This window comes from Apodemus sylvaticus, chromosome 4, assembly GCF_947179515.1.
Source record: "Apodemus sylvaticus chromosome 4, mApoSyl1.1, whole genome shotgun sequence".
Taxonomy (NCBI): Eukaryota; Metazoa; Chordata; class Mammalia; order Rodentia; family Muridae; genus Apodemus; species Apodemus sylvaticus.
In genome coordinates this window covers 79,948,397-79,969,622 of record NC_067475.1, presented here as the reverse complement: position 1 = coordinate 79,969,622, position 21,226 = coordinate 79,948,397, and the positions used below count along the sequence as shown (strand labels likewise).

The following is a 21,226-nucleotide window of genomic DNA, read 5'->3' as shown; positions in this document are numbered from 1 at the left end:
GCTGAGTCTGCGAACATAATAGAGCAGAACATATAGACAAGAAACTCTTTGCCTCATGGCAGATAGGAAACAGGAAAGTGAGGAGGGGTCTGGGAGCTAGGTATCATCTTTAAAGGAGCACACCCCTAGTAATCTCTTCCTCCAGCTAGGCCCCATTTGGCAACGTGGCCAGAAACACCAAGAGAATGGCCCTAGCTGGGCACCAGTGTTTAGCACATAAGCCTCCAGGGGGGTGGTTTATACTTACACCATAGCAATAATAAAGAACATATGCAAAACCCTCCCAGCAAGGCAGCCAGTGGTGAGAGCAGAAAGCTTTTCCTAACTAGCAACACAAGAAATCCCACTTTTATTGCTTCTATTCCAGCAACAGCAATTCAGCCAAAGGAATGTGTACTCATGACGGCTGAGATGGTGCATCCGTTGTGGGTCTGACTGATTCTTCAAACACGTACCACAAAACCAGAGTGCAGCTTCATAGCACACAGCCAGGCGTGTGTGAGACCTGGGTTTGGTTACCAACATCATACATTTTTGAAAAACTAAATAGAACTGCAGTGTAATCCAATAATCCTACACCTAGACATATCCAATAGAACTGACAACAAGGACTCACTTGTGCATACATTTATACACATAAGTGAATAGCAGAATTGTTTGTAATAGCTAAAACAGATAAACAAAATGTAGTATATAGTAACGATAGACAGAAATAGAAATGAGATTTTTAACATTTCATCTACTTATGTTGTGTGTGTGAATGTGTGTGCACGTATGTGTATGGATATGCATATCCCTAGCACTCGTGTGGAGGTCAGAGGACAATTTGTGGTACTTGGTCTCTTCTTCCACCATGTCTTGGTGATCATTCTTGGCAGCAGGTGCCTTTGCCTGCTAAACCATCTCATTGGCCCCTATTGAATAATTATCTGTTATTTATAGTCATATACTGTGTTCATTATTGGAATGGTATGCTAATATATGCTATAACATGATCCAGATATGAAAATATTATGCTAAGTGAAATAAGCCAGCCTTGAAAGAACAAATATTCTCCGACTTCATTTATATGCAGTATCTAGAATACAGAAATTAATAGGAGCAAAAATTAGAGGTATCAAAAAATGAAGAATGAAGTCAGTGTTGAGTAGGCAGACTCTGCTGTAATAATGAGTTTGCTCTGGAGTTTGGGTAGCGTGACAGCTGCACAGTGTTGAACACATGCAATGCCTCTGTGCTGTACATTTAACAATGAGTAGGCTGTAAATTTTATGCTACAAACACAGCATATATTTTAACACAATAAAAATATTTGTAGTGGGTTTAGATACAGTTCTGGGGTAGAGTGCTTGCCTAACACACATGAAGATTCAACTCCAAATGCCACAAATAAAAACAAAAATCTCAACTACTTCAAAAATGAGATGGAAGGAAGAGGGGAGGAAGAAAGAACAAATGGGATAAGAAAAATACCATGTAGGAAACTTGGAGGCATTAACTCAAATGACATTAATAATCACCTTGATTGTAAATGTGTTGTCTTAGTTTGGGTTTCCACTGCTGTGAAGAGACACAATGACCACAGCAACTCTTTTTTTTTCACTTTTTTTATTAAACAAATAAAATTTATTTTAAAGTATACAACTCAGTATTGACATTTTTTTTGTTTTTTGTTTTTTTGATTTGGTTTTTTCAAGACAGGGTTTCTCTGTGTAGCCCTGGCTGTCCTGGAACTCACTCTGTAGACCAGGCTGGCCTTGAACTCAGAAATCTGCCTGCCTCTGCCTCTCAGAGTGCTGGGATTACAGGTGTGCACCACCACCACCTGGCTAGACATTTTTTAAGTCATCAAAATAATTTATAATAGTTAAAAGCATCTTAAATATACATGATATCTTCTGAAGCTAAAAGTAATATGCACTCAACCAGTTTTTAAAATCTATTTAGAATATTAAACATGATAGAAATAGAAAATATCTCTTACGAAGTTCTCTACAAAAGGAATTGTAAGAAGTTCCTGATTGGACAAAAACCGTTCCATCTCCAAAGGAGAATACACAGCATAACTGTGGCTTCATAGATTGAATTCAGTAGTGTTCCTTCTGTTTCTACTTTGTGGAATAGTTTGAAGACTATTGGTATTAGGTCTTCTTTGAAGGTCTGATAGAATTCTGCACTAAACCCCTCTGGCCCTGGGCACTTTTTGGTTGGGAGGCTTTTAATGACTGCTTTTATTTCTTTAGGGGTTATGGGACTGTTTAGATGGTTTGTCTGATCCTGATTTAACTTTGGTATTTGGAATCTGTCTAGAAAATGGTCTGCTTCACCCATATTCTCCAGTTTTGTTGTATGTAGGCTTGTGGTAGGATCTGATGTTTTCTCAATTTCCTCAGTTTCTGTTGTTACATTCCCTTTTCATTTCTGATTTTGTTAATTTGGATACTGTCTCTGTGCCCTCTGGTTAGTCTGGCTAAGGGTTTATCTATCTTGTTTATTTTCTTAAAGAACCAGCACCTGGTTTTGACAATTGTTTGTACAGTTCTTTTTGTTTTTACATGGTTGATTTCAGCCCTGAGTTTGATTATTTCCTGCCATCTACTCCTCTTGGGTGTATCTGCTTCTTTTTGTTCTAGAGCTTTCAGGTGTGCTGTTAAGCTTCTAGTGTATGCTCTCTCCAATTTCTTTTCAGAGGCACTCAGGGCTATGATTTTTCCTCTTAGAACTGCTTTCCTTGTGTCCCATAAGTTTGGGCATGTTGTGCCTTCATTTTCATTAACTTCTAAATTCTTTTATTTCTTTATTTCTTCCTTGACTAAGTTATCATCGAGTAGGGCACTGTTCAGCTTTCATGTATACATGGGCTTTCTGTTGTTTTTGTTGCTATTGAAGCCTTAGTCCGTGGTGATCTGATAGGATGCATGGGATTACTTCAATCTTCTTATATCTGTTGAGGCCTATTTTGTGACTGATTATATAGTCAATTTTGGAGAAGGTACTGAGATGCTGAGATGAAAGAATATTCTTTTTTAGGATGAAATGTTCTATAGATATCTGTTAAATCCATTTAGTCCATAACTTCTGTTAGTTTCCTTTTTTGAGGGGGGGGCTTGGATTTGGTTTTTTTGAGACAGGGTTTCTCTGTATAGCCCTGGCTGTCCTGGAGCTCACTCTATAGACCAGGCTGGCCTCGACCTCAGAAATCTGCTTGCCTTTGCCACCCAGAGTGCTGGGATTACAGGCGTGCTCCACCACCGCCCGGCTTCTGTTAGTTTCAATGTGTCTCTGCTTAGTTTGTGTTTCCATGATCTGTCCATTGATGAGAGTAGAGTGTTGAAGTCTCGCACTATTATTGTGTGAGGTGCAATGTGTGCTTTGAGCTTTAGTAAAGTTTCTTTTATGAATGTGGTTGCCCTTGCCTTTGGAGCATAGATGTTCAGAATTGAGAGTTCTTGGTAGATTTTTTCCTTTGATGAGTATGAAGTGTCCTTCCTTATCTTTTTTGATAACTTTTGGTTGAAGTTGAATTTATTTGATATTAGAATGGCTACTCCAGCTTGTTTCTTGGGACCATTTGCTTGCAAAATTGTTTTCCAGTCCTTTACTCTGAGGTGTCTGTCTTTGACACTGAGGTGTGTTTCCTGTATGCAGCAAAATGTTGGGTACTGTTTACGTATTCAGTCTGTTAGTCTATGTCTTTTTATTGGGGAACTGAGCCCATTGATATTAAGAGATATTAAGGAATAGTTATTATTGCTTCTTGTTATTTTTGATGTTATTTTTATAACTGTGTGGCTATCTTCTTTGGGGTTTGTTGAAAGATTACTTTCTTGCCTTTTCTAGGGTGTAGTTTCCCTCCTTGTGTTGGCATTTTCTATTATCCTTTGTAGGGTTGGATTTATGAAAAGATACTGTGTAAATTTGTTTTTGTCATGGAATATCTTGGTTTCTTCATCTATGGTAATTGAGAGGTTTGCTGGATATAGTATCCTGGGCTGGCATTTGTGTTCTCTTAGGGTGAACTACAGCAACAGCAACTCTTATGAAAGAAAACATTTCATTGGGGCTGGTTTATAGTTTCAGAGGTTTAGTCCATTATCATCATGGCAGAGAAACAGCAGAATGCAGGCAGACATGATACTGGAGAAGCCAATCTTAGTCTGCAGGCAGCAGGAGACTGTGAGTAGCCTGTGGTACAGCTTGAGCATATATGATGTCACAGCCCACCCCCACAGTGACACAATCCTCCAAAAAGACAACGTCTACTTCAACAAGGCCATACCTCCTATTAGTGACACTCCCTATGAGCCAAGCCTTCAAACACATGAGTCTATGGGGACCAAACCACCACATGTGTTAACAAGCTAAAAAGGGGGCAGAGCTTAAGGCTGGAGAGGCAGCTCGGTACTTAGGAGCAAATACTACAAACTGCTTTTGCAGATGACCCAAGTTCCCAGCATTCACAACCGCCTGTAACTCAGCTCTAGGGAGATCTAATCCCTGTAGCCGTTCTTGGAAACTCCATTCATGTGCACATATCCACATATAACCATATATGCAAAATTGAAAGTCATAAAAATAAATATATTTAAAAGGAAAGTAATCATCAGATGATAGTGGAAGCAGATGCATGTGCTTACTTAAAACTTACATTAAATATAATTTTAAAAAAACAATTTTTTAAAAGTGAAAGGTTAGGAAAAGATTTGTCACCTCTGTAGAGTGCTATAGAAAGTACTATAGAAAGTGTCAGATAATATGCTAGTGTCAGATAAAATGTATTTCAGAGCCAAGAATGTCATTCGGAATGATGAGGATCACTTCAAAATGATATGGGACCAATTTGTCAAAAGGACAATTCTTTAGTTTTGTTGTTTTGTTTGGGCGGGGGGGGGGGGGTTGTTCTGGTTTGGTTTTGGCTTTTTGGGTTTTTGTTTGTTTGTTTTTTACTTATTCACTTCACATCCCACCCACTGCTCCCTTCCCAGTCACCCCCCTCACAATCCTTACCCCTCCCCCCTCCCCTTCTCTGAGCAGATGAGGGTCCCCATGGTGTTCCCCCACGCTCGAACATCAAGTCTCAGGTCAAGTAATTCTAACCATTGGACATTTAGTGGCAAAAGTTACATGAAGAGAAATGGGTAGAACTGAAAGCAGACAAATCCATAATTGCACTTAAAAGATTCAAGCTGTCCCCTTTTCCATCTCTTCCTTGACAGCGCCTGCGCTGCCACGGTACCAAGTATCAGGCGTAGGCCTGGGGGATGAACAGAAAACACAGACACCGGTCATTCTGTAGGGAGAATGCCAAAGCGTTACTGAGGGACCAGCAATATATACTTGAGGCCAGGGAAGGGAACAGGAAAAAACAATCATAGCCATAGGTTAGGCACCAGGGAGGTCCCTACCACACTGGGTGGGGAAAACAGGAGGATGTTTTGCAGGATGTTTCCTGTGCAAACAGCTCAGCTGGGGGCATTGAGCTAAGCTCACCGATGCCCAACACTTCCTGATAGAGCAGTAGAGAGGAAAGCAGTAAATGCAACTTAAAAACAAAACAAAAAACAAGAACTGAGCAGTGCCATCAACTAAACTGTCCTAGCTGACGTTTAGAGATCACTTTACCCAAAAGCAGAACACATGGGACATTTACAAAGACAAACCATTCAGCAATATAAAATAAGACTTGTAAAAAGGAGTCAAACCCATCAGTGAGTATTCCCTAATTACAGTGTATTTAACTTAGCAATTAATAACGATGATCTCCAGAAAAATCTCCAAATATTTGGAAAATAAGTAAGTTGCTTTTAAATAATCCATGGATTTTAACTGAATGAAAATGGGGACAGAAACATTACAAAGCCTGTGCAATAAAAGTAAAGTTACTATTAAAGAGAGCTTCATAATGTGAAAGTTTTATAGACTTTCTAAAATTCTTACCCCCTGTGTGTGTGTATGTGTATATGCATGTGTGTGTGCATATGCACACGCACATGTATGCAGGTGCCCATGGAAACCAGAAAAGGGTTTTGTATCCCCCAGAGCTGCAGTCATAAGTGGTTATGAGGCAACTGATGTGGGTACTAGGAGCCAAATTTGAGTCCCCTGGAAGAGCAACATATGCTCTTAATTGCTGTGCCATCTCTATAGTCCATGAAAATGCTACTTAGGAAAGAAGACTGACCTTAGGAAGCTAGAAAAAGAAAAGGAAACAAGGGTCAGCATAGAAATCAATGAAACAGAAAAACAATGCAGAAAATCACTGAAATATGAGCTGATTATTTGAGAACATCAATAAAATGTATAAAACTATAGTCAGATAACATAAAAAAACAGCAAATATCAAGAATAAAAGAGGAAATCTGGTATTCATATATATTAAAACATAATAAAGGAACAGCATAAACAAGAGAAGATGTAATGGACAAATTCTCGCAAAGACTGAACTGATCAGAATTGTACATTCAAAGGGCTAAGAGAATGTTCAGCACTAAAGACACCGTTGCTCTTGCAGAGGATGCAGGCGGGGTTCCCAGCACCCACATGGTGGCTCACATTTATAACTCTAGTCTCAGGGGATCTGCTTTCTGCAGATTCCCATGGGCACACACGTACTGCACATACACACATAATACAAAACACTCATATACATAAAATGATAAATCAGTAACATTGTTTGTATATTTGTTTGTTTTTCAAGACAGGGGTTCTCTGTGTAGTCCTGTCTGTCCTGTCTATAGTACAGTCTTATTCTATAGACCAGACTGTCTTTCTCAGAAATTCTCCTGCATCTGCCCACCAAATGCTGGCATTAAAGACATACACCAACACCACCTGGCAATAATTTTTTAAAAACTTTTTATTGGTTCTTTTTGAGTTTCACATCATGCACCCCAATCCCACTCATCTCTCTCCCCTTGTATTTGCCCTCCACCCTTGCACATCCCCACAACCTGCAGAGAAAAAAATCTCATTGTGGAAGCTGTAGTGTGTCACAGTGTACCTGACAGGATTCCCTTTTGTCTATACAAATATTCATCTTTGCTTACAAATATTCATTGCAATGACTCATTGGTCTGGATTGAGGCCCCTGGCTTCTGCTACTCCATCAGTACTGGATTCTCACTTGAACTACTCTTGGATATCTTGTTGCTGTCCTGTGTCATGAAGATCCTGTAGTTTCGGATCTGTAGGATCAGCTCCCCCATGTACCCCAACAGTTCATCAGTTAGGTAGATGTTGGGGTGGGCCAGTTAATTCAAAGCCCTGGATCTGGGCCTGAAAGGTATCCCAACTGTTCAGTCCACCTGCTCTCCCATTCTTACACCCTTGGAGCCAGCTCCCTGACAACTCTCACAACCAGGGCCAGCTCTACCCCGCTGCCCAGGTGAGGTGCAGGGCCTGCTCTCCCAAGTGTTGCAGACAGACATGGCCAGTTTTCCCATTCTCATGATCCCAGACTAGCTCTCCTGCTCGCCACAGGTGGGGAAAGACAACTGCACCACCATACAGAGATAAGCGGTAGGGCCAGCTCTCCTGTGCCGTGCCCTTGGGGCCGGCTGACTTGCAACCCCGACATCCAGGGCCAGCTCTACTGTGCTGCCCTGGAAGGGTGCAGGGTCTGCTTTCCCAAGTGCCTTAGCCAGTGAGGGGCAGGGACAGCTCTCCTGCTCTCATGACCCCAGCTCTCCAACCTGCCACAGGTGGTGAGGGGGCAGAGGGGGAAGAGGGGATCTCTCCTTTGTCCATGCCACCACATGGGAGACAAGTGGCAGGGCCATTTCTCCAACACTCTTATTCTCTGGGTTGGCTCACCTGCAATCCCTGCAGTGTGTGTGGGCCCACTCTCCTAAGTACTGCACCTGGCTAGGGGTGGGGTCAGCTCTCCTATTCTCACATCCCCGGGGCCATCTTTCCTGTGATGCCCAGGTGAGGGCTGAGGCCAGTTCTGCACATCCCTCAAATATTAGCTAGTCCCTATCCCAGACCAGGGACATCAGCCTGGTCATTGACGGTAATAGCCCTCTGCTGCTGCAGGGCCAAGGACCCAGACATGGCCCCCAGTGGCAGCACAGTCCAAGTGGCATCATTAGCTACTCACATCAGACTGTTCCTCACTACCCTTGAGTCTCCAGCTCTGTCTCTCTTCATTGTGCCCACATCCTTCTGTTTCTCTTTCTCCTCATTTCTCCACCACTTACTTATTCCTCTTGGTGGTGCCAGGGTCTCTGAGTGTCTGGGGTTTTCTCAGGAGTGGTGTCAGGGATACTATACCTTGTTTATGTGTTACAACACCAGGCTGGAGTCATCTTGGGCATGGTCTGCTCCCCAAGGCCTGCAAGGTGTCAGGCTAGTGGTCATTTCAGGATAATCCCTCTCCAGGCCCATGGCACCAGTCTGCTGGTCATCTCAGCTCACTCCTTGCTGGGGTCTGCTTGAGTGATACCATGGGAGGGTCTTCTGTCTCTACAGGGCCAGAGGTCCCAGGTAAGGTTCTCCTAGTCTCTGGCTCAACCCCAGCCCTGGGAGTCTGACTGGGCCTGTACAGCATCTGACTGGTGGGCTGGTGGTCATCTCAGGCTAGCTCCCTGACCAGGTCATCTCAAGCTCACTTTTTTTCAGGGAATGTTAGACTACTAGTCATTCAGATGATCACTGAGCATAGACATGGCCTCTCCTCTGCTACCTACTGACACACATGTGACACAGCAGCCATACCTGCAATGCTTCTAAGGGCAGGTACAATATTTTTTGAGTCTAAAAGATTTAACAGGCAAGTTGAGTGGTGGTGGTGCACACCTTTAGTCCCAGCATACAGAAGGTAGATGCAGGCTGGTCTCTGTGAGTTCAAGGCCAGCCTGGTCTACAGAGTGAATTCCAGGACAGCCAAGGCTACACAAAGAAACCCTGTCTCAAACAAAATAAAACAAACAAATAAAACAAAAAAAATCCAAATAACTCAAATAGAATTATATATACTAAAAAGACTAAATTTGTAGTTAAAAATTTCTCACAAAAATAACTCCAGGTTTGAATGACTGCAGTGGGGTACTTTTTTAAAAATCTTATTTTTCTGTTTTATCTTAACATTTATGTGTTTTGTTTTGTTTTGTTTTTCCAAGACAGGGTTTCTCTGTGTAGCCCTGGCTGTCCTGGAACTCACTTTGTAGACCAGGCTGGCCTCGAACTCAGAAATCCACCTTCCTCTGCCTCCCACGTGCTGGGATTAAAGGCGTGTGCCACCACTGTATGGCTATTTGTTTATTTTTAAGATTAATTTTAATTATTTTAATTAATCTATGTGTGTCTTAGTTAGGGTTTCTATTACTGTGAAGAGACACCATGCCAGCAACTCTTATAAAAGAAGGCATTTAACTGGGGCTAGTTTACAGGTTGAGATTTAGTTCATTGTCATCACGGAACAAAGCATGGTGGCACACAGGAAGACGTGGTGCTGGAGAAATAGTTGATAGTCCTACATCCAGATCTACAGGTAGCAGGAAGAGAGAGAGGGCCATTGGGCTTGGCTTAAGTTACTGAAACGTCTCTAGGTCCACCCCCTGTGACATGCTTCCTCCCAACAAGGCCACATGTCCCAATCCTTTCAAAGAATGCCACTCACTATGAATCTATGAGGACCATTTTCATTCACGCCACCACAGTGTACAAGTCTGTGTGTGAGTATGTGGAACAAGTGCAGGACCCCGTGGCAGCCAGAGGAAACAGATCCCCCAGAGCAGGAGTTATGGCCTGCTGTGGACTGCTTGACATGGAGCTGGGAGACCAACCCAGAGCCTCTGGAGGAGCAGCAAGTGCTCCTGCCCTCAGGGCCTTCTCCCCAGCCCCAGTTGATTGATTGATTGATTGATTGATTGATTGATGACTGATTGATTGATTTTGTGGTATGTGTGTCTGAGTGCATGTGTGCAGGTCAGAGAGAACAGCCTGGAGGACTCTCTTCTCTCCTGCCACCATGTGGGACCCAGGGATCACACCCAGGTCATCGTGGTCTTTATTCTCAGGCACCATCATTTTTTATATAGACCATCCAATTCAACTACAGAATCCTAGAGCCAAGAAGGAAGTTTATAAAACTGATAGATTAAAGATGAGTATACAGTATGAAACTAACTCTGTTTCTACATACTAGCAGTAAACAATCAGAAATGTAAATTCGTAAAGGCCAGTAAACTATAAAGTAAACTATTATATACAGAGAGATAGATGACATAGGTGAATCTGAAAATAATTATTCTGGGTAAAAGAAGCCAGAATATATATATGCAGATGACCCAGGTGTGTATACCCACCTACCACAGCAACCCCCCCCAAAAAAAATATATATATGTGTGTGTGTGTGTGTGTGTGTGTATGTATGTATGTATAACATCCCAACAGCAGTTTCCTCTTCCTCCCCTCCCTAAAGTCTTTCCCCTACCTCCCCCTCCCCCATATCTACCCCTCAAAGTCAGCACAGTCACCCTCACTGTGCTGACAGCTTCCTAAAAGTGTGTTTCAAAACATCAAATTCTACATTTTACATTTGTGTAATTGATTCTGTAATTGTGGGACTGATTCAATAATTCCTTTCATCATTCTTATTTTACTAAATTCTTAATTTACTACATGAGTGGGGTATGTGTGTGTGTGTGTGTGTGTGTGTGTGTGTGTGTGTGTGTGTAATACCAGGCGTCGGTCCTCCCAGCCCCTCGGCTCTAGGGCTGGAATTCAGGCTTGTACACTAAGTGCCTTTCACTCTCTGAGCCACCTTGCCAGCCCACCTTTCAGTTTTTAAAACCGGTTTAATGCAGTTGAATTATTTCTCTCTTGGCATCTCACCTTTTTTTGATTCTCACATCTGATCCTGGAAACTTTCCCAGACAAGGACAGAAAAACACACATGCACCCACTCAGGCACCCAGCTCCCCAAAATATGGGCCTTCAATCTGAAGCTAGTTTTCTTTCACACTTTTTCCCTTTACTATCCCTCTTAGAGCCTTTGCTGCTATTCAGTCTATCTCAGCTTCTGCGGGTGTGATGGCAGAAAGGTGGTTTCTAAGGTAACAACAGACAGGAAAGTATCAGGCTCGGGAAATGAAGGGCAAAGAGATGCTGCAGTCCTCACGCCTTGCAGACAACACAGCTCTCTCTCCAGCACGGGTTACAGTGAGCAGTCTTTTCCAGCTGAATGCTGAGATCCCTGACAGGGTTGAGAGGAAAAAAACCTCTGAGGGAAATAATTCAGGAGACACCGAGGAGAGATGCACGAACTATGGGCAATTAAGAGAAATTATGCTGGTCACTGTGCCAGGGGAAAGAGAAACCACACCCAGTCATACAATATCAGCACAGCCTGAAGAGGGCAGGGAGCAATGGTGGGAAGGAGCAGAGGGCCTCAGCCTCAGTCCCATGAGGTCTGGTCTAATTCTCCTTCGGACCACTGACGGCCTCCTGATTCCATTGTCTCAGTTTGCATTGAGAAATTTTTCTCTTGTTTTCTAAACTGTGGTTTTATGTTCACTTGGACAATTTCAAGGAAGGGCTTCCTGAGAAACCATCCCCACAGTCCTCAAAGGGGAGCACGTGAGGAGACACCATGGTGAATCTGGAGAACATATTCAAGAATGTATTCAGAGCAGCACTCAATTACAGAGAGGCAATTATTTAAACTCTCCAATACCAATGGCCTAGCATACCTACTATGCCTGAAGCAGTATATGAGGAATCTCCAGAAACCACAGGTGATATTACAGTTAATATTTGTTTTCTTCGGCCGGGCATGGTGGTGCATGCCTGTAGTTCCAGCACTCTGGGAGGCAGAGGCAGGCAGATTTCTGAGTTCGATGCCAACCTGGTCTACAGAGTGAATTCTAGGACAGCCAGGGCTACATAGAGAAACCCTGTCTCAAAAAAAACCAAATCCAAAAAAAAAAAACATATATATATATTTGTTTGTTTTCTTCATAGATTGTGAACAAAAGCAAGACTGATAGTTGTTACAAACTTCAAAGTTTTTTCTAATGACATGGGGAATGAGCACAGACATTTTTCATTGGAAACAATCTCCCAGTGAAGACAGGGGATATATGTTATTCCCATCTTCCATGAAAAATGACTGTCAAGAACATATGATCTTGGGTTGGAGAGATGGCTCTATGGTTAAGAGCACACACTGTTGTTCTTGAGGACTCAAGTTCAGTTCTCAGGACCCAGTTCCACCAGCTCACAGCTCCTTGTGACTCCAGGGGGATCTAACACCTTTGGCCTCAGGGGCACCTACGCACACACACACACACATATGTATATAATATATATATAATCAATATATATATATAATCAGTTTAATCTGCCCCTTCAAAGTGATTTGACAATGTATAAACACTGAGAAAGCCACTGCTTTTCTAGAGATTGGGTTGTTGGGAGCTGGTGAGAGGGTTCAGCAGTAAAGGCACTTGTCACAAGTCTCATGACCTGAGTTTGATTCCTAGGACACACAAGAAGTTGAAAGGAGAGGACCAACTCCACAGGTTGTCATCTGACCTCCACACGCGCACCCACCTACCACAGCAACAACAATAAAGAAAAGCTTTAAAAATTTTTAAATGGGGGAGAGAAAGAGAAGTGGAACAGTCTGAGCACTATGAAGAGAGACAGAACTGGAGAGATGAGAGTAAAGAATAGCTTGGTGTGAATAGCCTGTCACCTGAGACCGTGGTGAAGCCCCAGCCACTGTTGCCATGCACACATGCACACATGGCTATGGTAGCCGGAGTCTATGTCAATATCCGTGGCTCATATCAAAGGCCATGTGGACTTCCTTGATCTGGGCTGCTGCCTGGGACCATGATGATGTCCAAGAGCTATGGAGCTGGCCCTGCCCCTCACTGGCTGGGGCACTCAGGAGAGCAGGCCCTTTACCTTGCCTAGGCAATATGGTAAAGCTGGCACTGGTGGCAAAGGCAAGGGTGAGCCAGTCCCAAGAGTATAATGGCATTAGAGTAGAAGGGCTGGCCTTGGCAGCTATGGCACTGGGTGAGCTAGCTGGGGCAGTGCTGAAGAAAGAGCTCACCATGGTGGTGTGGGTGTGGGAGGGCTGGCAGGCTGACCAACCCAGCTACCACCCAGGCCCAGGTCCAGCACATGGAGTTGGTTCACCCCAACATTTACCCCACCTATGAACTGCTAGAGCATGTGAAGGGACCAGACCTTCAGACCCAAAACTGCAAGTTCTCCATGACACAAGGCAACAACAGAATATCCCAGAGGAGTCCTGGTGAGGATCCAGCATTGGTAGTGTAGCAGGAGCCAAAGGCATGTAACCAGACCAATGACTCATTGCACTGAACATCAGCAAGTAAAGAAGTGTGGACAAAAGGACACGCTGTAGGACACACTCGTCACACTACAGCGTCCATGACGAAATTTTATATGTTTGTTTGATTGATTGATTAACTGATTGATTTTTTATATTCTTTTGGTGGGGAGGTTGTAAGAACAGAGGGTAGATATGAAGGGATGAAGAGATGAGATGGAGGGACTGGGTGCATGATGTGAAATTCACAAAGAATCAATAGAAAGGTTTTTTTAAGAAAGAAAAAGAAAATAGGTTACTGAAAATATTTCACATACTGTGATATTTTTTGCATCTGCACAGCTATATAACTAGGAACTAGCACCAGCGAGCAGAAGCAGAAGGACTGTAAGTCTGACGCAGGCCTGTCCTACTCAGCAGCATTACCTCAAAATCAAAGAACACATTGAAAATAAAGCACATAAGCCTGTTTGAAAATTTTAAGTTTTTTAATGTATATCCTTTTTATATTTTCCATTTATTGTGTGTATATGTGTGCACATGTGTGTGTGTGTGTGTGTGTGAGAGAGAGAGAGAGAGAGAGAGAGAGAGAGAGAGATGTAGGAGTAAGGGATTGTGTACACATCATGGCGTGCATTTGGAAGCTAAAGGCCAACTCTGTATGGATCTGGGGACTGAACTCAGGTCATCAGTCTTGTGGGGTGAGCTCCTTTGCCTACTGAGAAATCTTGTCAGCCCCCAAGTATGTTTTAAATATTCTGTTAAAAATATAAAATGTAATAGCCTTTTCTATTCATTTAAAATGGACCAATTGCCCTGAGCTCTGAGGACAGGGATTTGATGGAGCATCCTGTTTCAGACTCAGGTCATGTGCTCTTGCACATTGTCCATTTGTCAGTCTCTGTTTTGTTCCCAACTATTGAAGGAGGAAGATTCTCTGGTGACGGCTGTCTTAGGGTTTCTATTCCTGCACAAACATCATGACCAAGAAGCAAGTTGGGTAGGAAAGGGTTTATTCAGCTTACACTTCCATGCTGCTGTTCATCACCAAAGGAAGTCAGGACTGGAACTCAAGCAGATCAGGATGCAGGAGCTGATGCAGTGGCCATGGAGGGATGTTTCTTACTGGCTTGCTTCCCCTGGCTTGCTCAGCTTGCTTTCTTTTAGAACCCAAGACCACCAACCCAGGGATGGCACCACCCACAAGGGGCCCTCCCCCATTGATCACTAATAGAGAAAATGCCCCACAGCTGGATCTCATGGAGGCATTTCCTCAACTGAAGTTCCTTTCTCTGTGATAACTCCAGCCTGTGTCAAGTTGACACACAAAACCAGCCAGTACAATGGCTGAGCAAGGCACTGATCTGTGAGTATAGCAGAATATCATGAGGAGTCATTTTATTGCTAAGTTCCTTTAGCAGAATAGTATTTGGTTTTCCCCTAGGTCTTGACCACCTGGGCAGTGTTGGGGCTGGCTTCCGTCTCATGGAGTGGTTCTTAAATCCACTCAGATATTTGTTAGTTACTCCCACAAGCTTTGTGCCAATATTATACTAGTGGGGTTTTGAGTCCTCAGAATAATCCTCTAGTTTTCTGCCTAGGAGATAGAAGCACCTATCTGCTAGTCAAATGCAAAACAATTCTACGAAAGCCAGGAGGAACAGTTATGCCAAGGTGGCTAGGAGCCAAGGAAACGAACATTTAGTGCAGTTGGTGCACGTGAGCCTGCCCTAAGAAGGGCAAGTGGGGAAACTGAGGGCTCCATAGGCCCATTCAACCTTTCCCCTATGACTTCAAAGTACAGACACTCAAAATTGGAAGGGTGCTTACCCACAGACATGATTAGCTACCACTTGATTTAAAAATCAAGTTCTTTCAACAAGAGCATAGTTCAGCCTATTTTTAAATGCTTTAAGTATTAGAAAAAGAACTCACAGTCCAGAATGTCCTAATTCTGTCAAATATCCTGTAGACTGTTAGAATAAAAAATGTAAAATTAAAGAATAAAACAGATCAACTCCTGATGTAAATTAACTAGCTAAATTCTGATTTTAAAAAACTGAACAAAGAAACCAAACCCCAAACCTTTGCATCATCAGTGAATGGGATTGGAGGATGGGTGCCATGGCTTAATGCATGCAATAAGAACCACTTCTTCCCCTGGAATCTAAGCATCTTTGACAAATTCTGTTCTAGTCAAGATGAGCATTAGCTTTCCTTAAGAAGCATGATTTTGCCAGGTGTGCTGGCACACGCCTTTAATTTCAGCATGTGGAAAGCAGAATCAGGCAGATTTCTGTGAGTTTGAAGCCGGCCTGGTCTACATTGTTCCAGAGCAGCCAGAGCTACATAATAGGACCCAGTCTTGGTTGGGGGGGAGAAGAAGAAGGGGGTGGGGAGGAGGAGGAGAAGAAAAAGAAGAAGGGATCTAATCAAGCTAGAAGAGAACCAGGTGCTTCCTTTTCTGGCTAGCTCTCACAGTAGTAGAAGGCACTGTGCAGGCTACTGGGAGAGAAAATTCACCAACAGTCTTAGGGAGCTGTGGCCTCTGTGTGCTATATTACTGACCTGCCGGACAAGTTGTGCCCACTGGTTTAATAGAGGCATGACATTTATAAGGGTAACCAGCTGCTTTGTGATTGAATTTGAGGCCTTCTCCACAAGAGGGAATTCATGTATGATACTGTTAATATACTGGGGAGGCCATAGGCTCTACTGAAGAAACCGCTACTTTCGTTGTACTAATTGGACATACTGTACCCATCTAACTCTCTTCTAAATATTTGTGCTTCTGCCCGCAGGTCAGTGCTACTCTTAGCTTTGATCAGAGAAGCTTCTTTCTGCACCGTTTTTCAGAGGTTGTTGTAGGTGTATAAGTGATCACAGTTAGGATAATACATGATTAAATAACATTCAGCTCTAATTGAGCTGTGAATGCTACCCTCTCCAGGCTCAGGGAATGTCACAGGAAGAGGAGGTGGAAAGATGGTAAGAACCAGAGGAAAGGAAGGACTGCTGTGGATGCTGAGGCATGCGATGGCCATTGTCTTCAGGAGCTGTGCTTACCTGCAGAATAATAATGCTGATAATAAGAATACCCGCATCCCGGATGGGGCGGGGCTTACAACTCCCAGCACCTTTGCCTGAGAATTTTTAGGCAATAAATGGTTACTGGAAAAGAAGGAACATTTTCTTTCTTCCTTTCTTTCTTCCTTTCTTTCTCTCTCCTTCCTTTCTTTTTTCTTTTCTTTCTATATTTTTATTTTTCTTTTTGTTTTTGTAGACAGGGTTTCTCTGTGTAACCCAGGCTGCTCTGCAACTTGCTCTGGAGACCTGGCTGGCCTCAAACTCACAAAGATCCACCTGCTTTGGCCTCCCAGATGCTGGGATCGAAGATGTGCACCATCAAGACCTCGCTGAGGAACATTTTCTTCAATGGCGTAGCCATGGTAAGGTGCCCGTGCTCCTGTAAGCAAGCCTTATTAAATGTATTAGAACAGGATGTTGGGTGTCCTCCTCTGTCACTCTGTCCATTCCTTTTTAGGTGGGTTCTCTCTGTGAATCTGCCTTCTTTCCAGGCTGGAAGCTAGCAAACCCAGAGAGTCTTGTGTTTCTATCTTCCTCAGGCATTTGGCAAGGATCCCCAGTTTGTTGCCTGGGTGCTGAGATCCAAGCACCCATCCTCATGATGGCACTGAAAACTCTCTTATTACTGAGCTATCTCTTCAGTGCAAAATGTCAAACTTAAAAAGGTGGTCCATCACACTAGGGTGACTGAAACGGATTGGTAAGTTCAAGGCTACCTTGAAACCTCAGAGATCAAAATAAAAAAATAAATAAAAAATATTTAAGTCTTTCATAACAATGATATCTTTATAAAGTATATAAAGAAACATTTAAATGAGCATCTTAAAGTTATGTGTATGTGTATGTGTCTTCATGAGGGTCTATGCACATGAGTGCAGATGCCTGCAGAAGCCAGAGGCATCAGATCCCCTGGAGCTGGGGTTACAGGCATCTGGCTATAAGCCACTTGATATGGGTGTTGAAAACTGAAATTGGGTCCTCCCAAAGGACAGTAAGTAAATGCTCTTAACCTCACAGCCACCCCTTCAGCTCCATATAAATAAACATTAAAAAATAAATTATTATATACCAAGAAACACATTTCTAATGTTACTATGTCTGCTGCTCTGTTACCACAGGAGCATCACATATGAGAACATCATTGTTGCAGGTAGAATGGGAACAGCAGACAATAATTTGGTCTCTGAGGTTTCATCTACTTTGTGAGTTCAGCCTTGGACTTAGCAAGTACTAGGTAAAGAAAAACTTAAATCCAGGCTTGGAGGACCACACCTTTAATCCCAGTGCTTAGGAGACAGGCATGCAGATCTCTGAGTTCAAAGTCAGTCTAAAGAGCAAGTTCCAGGACAGCCAAGCTTAGGAAAACAGAAAGCTGGTGATAGTGTTCCAGCTCCTGCAAGCAGCAGAACTCTGCAGCTTTGGCCACGTGGCCCTGGCTTTAAAGTCAAGAATAGAAGAGACTACTGGGACAATTGGTGCTGCTTAGCTGGAGCTAAGAAATTAGTGGTGATTAAGAAGAGACCAGCATCACTGAGGGGAATCTTCTGGGAGGTGTTTTCTGAGAGCACAAAGAAGCTGTGTTCCAGAGATAGCCAAGGTTGTACCTCGTGCTGCAGCTGTACTTGGTAATGTGTGAGAGTCACCCAGGTGGCACTAGTTTTGAAGACATTAAGGGGTCCTGAAGCACAGCTGAGGCTCGGCACTGTGAGAAGCCATGGAAGGCCATTGGTGAAGGTGTAGCCTCAGTTGCAGTTGATGGCTCAGGGCTGAAGGGGTCATGCAAAGGAGTTGAGGCTTGGCACCATGAAGAGAGCCTGTGAGAGGCTATTGGTGAAGCCTAGTTGCAGCAGAAGACACCACCATATTGGAGAAGCCAGTACCATGGGGTGATCACCAAAAACAGCAGTGGCAGTGGAGTGGATCAACCTGTGCTTAGACTGCTACAGAGGGCAGATCTGGAAAAGTGACAACAGCCCTTTGGAGGAGCCCAGAAGATCATGTGTGGATCCAGACATTGGAACAAGAAGCTGTGATACTGAAGTTGCCTTGGAGACCCCAAGATGTTCGAGATGCCAGAGCCATGGGCTATCTGCTGAGGAAAGCTGCTAACAGGGAGTGGAAACAGCCCAGGTGAAAGAAGTTTGTTGCAGTCAACAAAGATGAAAATAGAGTTGAGATCGAAAGACTGCTTTGACATCAGACATGGAGATGCAGAGTTTGGAGTTTTCCCAGTTGGTTTCCTGTCTTGCTTTGGGGATTATAGTTAAGTGATTCAATGAATCTCAGAAGAGATTTTCAACTTTGGACTTTTAAAATTGTTGAGACTGCTATAGACTCTGGAGACTCTGGAAGTTGGACTAAAATGTAGCTGTTTATAGCAGACTTATTTGTAAACAGTCAGAAGCTGGAAATAATCCAGATGTCCCTCAAGTGAAGAATAGATACAGAAAATGTGGGTCATTTGCACAATGGAATACTATTCAGCTATTAAAAAAGAAGGACATCATGAATTTTGCATGCAAATGGATGGAAGTAGAAAATATCATCCTGAGTGAGGTAACTCAGATCCAAAAGGGCATGCATGGTATGTTCTCACTGGTAAGTGGATATTAGCCAAAAAGTACAAAATACCTAGGGTACAACACAGAGACTGTAAGAAGTATAGCAAGCAGAAAGGCCCAAGTGAGGATGCCTCAATCCCACTTTGAGGAGGAAGAAAATAATCATAGGAGGCAGAGGGATGGAGGGACCTGCTTGGGAGAGGGGAGAAGGAGGGGGAAAGGATCAGGCATGGGTGGGGTCATGGGTGGAGAAGGCCAGAGGGCCAAAAGAATGAGTAGAAATAGAAGATTTAGGGGTGGAAGGTAGGGAGACCCTCTAGAAAGTACCCAGACTCAGGAGGTGAGAGACTCAGAAATCTCACTGAAAGGGGGGTGACCTTAGCCAAAATGCCCAACATTGGGGAGAAGGAACTCAAAGAGTCCATCTCTAGTAGATAGACAGGGCCTCAAGTGGAGGGGCAAGGTTTCTAGCCCACAGTCAAAATTCCTGACCCAGAATTGTTCCTGTCTAAAAGAACTGCAGTGACAAAAATAGAGAAGAGACTCAAGGACCATCCCAACTTGGGATCTATCTCAGGGGAGCTTGTTACAGGGGGAGGCACAAGGCCTGACACTTTTACTGATGCTATGATGCACTTATGGATGGGAGCCTGGCATGGCTGTTGTCTGAGAGGCCCTACCAGCAGCTGACTGAAACAAATGCAGATACATAACACCCAACTATTAGACTGAAGTCAGAGACCTGTGTGGTTGAATTAAGGGAAGGATTGAAGAAGCTGAAGGGGAAAGTGACCCCATAGGAAGACCAGCAATCTCAACTAACCCAGACCCCAGGGAGCTATCAGAAACTGGGCCATCAACCAGGAGCATACATGGGGCAGTCCAAGGCCCCTGGCACGTATATAGCACAGGTGTGCCTGGTCTGGCCTCAGTGGGAAAAGATGCTCTCAGTCCTCAAGAGACTTGAGACCCCAGGGAAGGGAGAAGCCTAGAGAGAAGGAACGGGAGGAGGAATTGTGGGAGGGGGACCAGTAAGCGGGGGCAATGTAAATAAATAAAATAATTTTTTAAAACCAGTTCATTTGGGCTTGCAGGGGTGGAGGTCTACCATCAGCAAGTCTTACTGCTCTGGGACTGTGGTGAGGAAGTAAATCACATCAAAAGGATGTGGCAGAGCCAAACTACTCAGCTATGGCCAGAGACCAAAGGAGAGAAGAAGAAAACCGTAAGACATGGACTGGAGGTATTCTTTTTTTTGGGGGGGGGGGAGAATCTGTCACTTTTTTTTATTGATATATTTTTTATTTACATTGCAAATGATTTCCCCTTTTCTGGGTCCCCACTCCCCGCAAGTCCCATAAGCCCTCTTCCGTCCCCCTATTCTTCCATCCACCCCTTCCCACTTCCCTGTTCTGGAATTCCCCTATACTCGACTGGAAGTATTCTAAAGAGATACTTAGGTCTTTCCCTTCTTCAATCAGACAACAGACCCCAAGAAATTCAAATTTCCCCAGGAGCCTCATGCTAGGAGAAAGAAAGCTAAATAAATCCTGGTACCAACCAGAGGAGAAGCTCGTCTCCCAGAAAGACTACTTGTCTGTACACCATACAGGAAAATCTGGAGCTAGGATGCTGATGGGTCAGCGATGGGCAGGACCACAGCACAACTAAGACCATTTGTTTAACCTCCTGTCTTCTCTTTAAACCCCAAGTCAGGACTCCAAAGACGGACTGGGGAAAACATTGGACCTCTTTGTTCTTCCCAACGTAGCCACACAAAATTATCGTTTCCTCTGCTTTTCACTATTGCTTGTCTGGTTAAGTGGCCTTTTCGGGATGTGTGTTTTAGCTACTTGTCTCATTGCTGAGACAAATTACCTGACAAAAGTAATTTAATAAAGGAAGCATTGATTTTGGCTCACAGCTTGAGCGTGAAGTGCACATGGTAGGGTAGGTGTGCATGAGGCATCTGCTCAGGCTGTGTAAGCAGTCAGGAAGCAGAGCATGATGGATGCTGGGAAAGAGTGCTTGGCTCTTTCTCTTTCTCATGCAGTCCAGGATCCCAGTCCATGAAAACCTTCAGTACACAGTTAAGGTGGGGCTCAACCCACCTTAATTAACCTGGGCCTTTGCAGGCATACCCAGAGGCTAACCTAATCTAGATAATCCTTCAAAGGTATGCCTAGAGGCTTGTTTCCTGAGTTACTGTTTATCTTGTCAAACTGGCAACATTAACCATTGCCGGATGGGGGATTGAGCCTAGTTTGCT

The 21,226-nt window shown here is 43.6% G+C and overlaps 1 pseudogene; it reads right to left on the bottom strand.

Annotated features, from left to right (window-relative positions):
• Window positions 1-8,621: 8,621 nt before the first annotated feature.
• On the bottom strand, window positions 8,622-8,737 carry LOC127683915 (uncharacterized; annotated as a pseudogene).
• Between the last annotated feature and the right edge of the window lie 12,489 nt (window positions 8,738-21,226).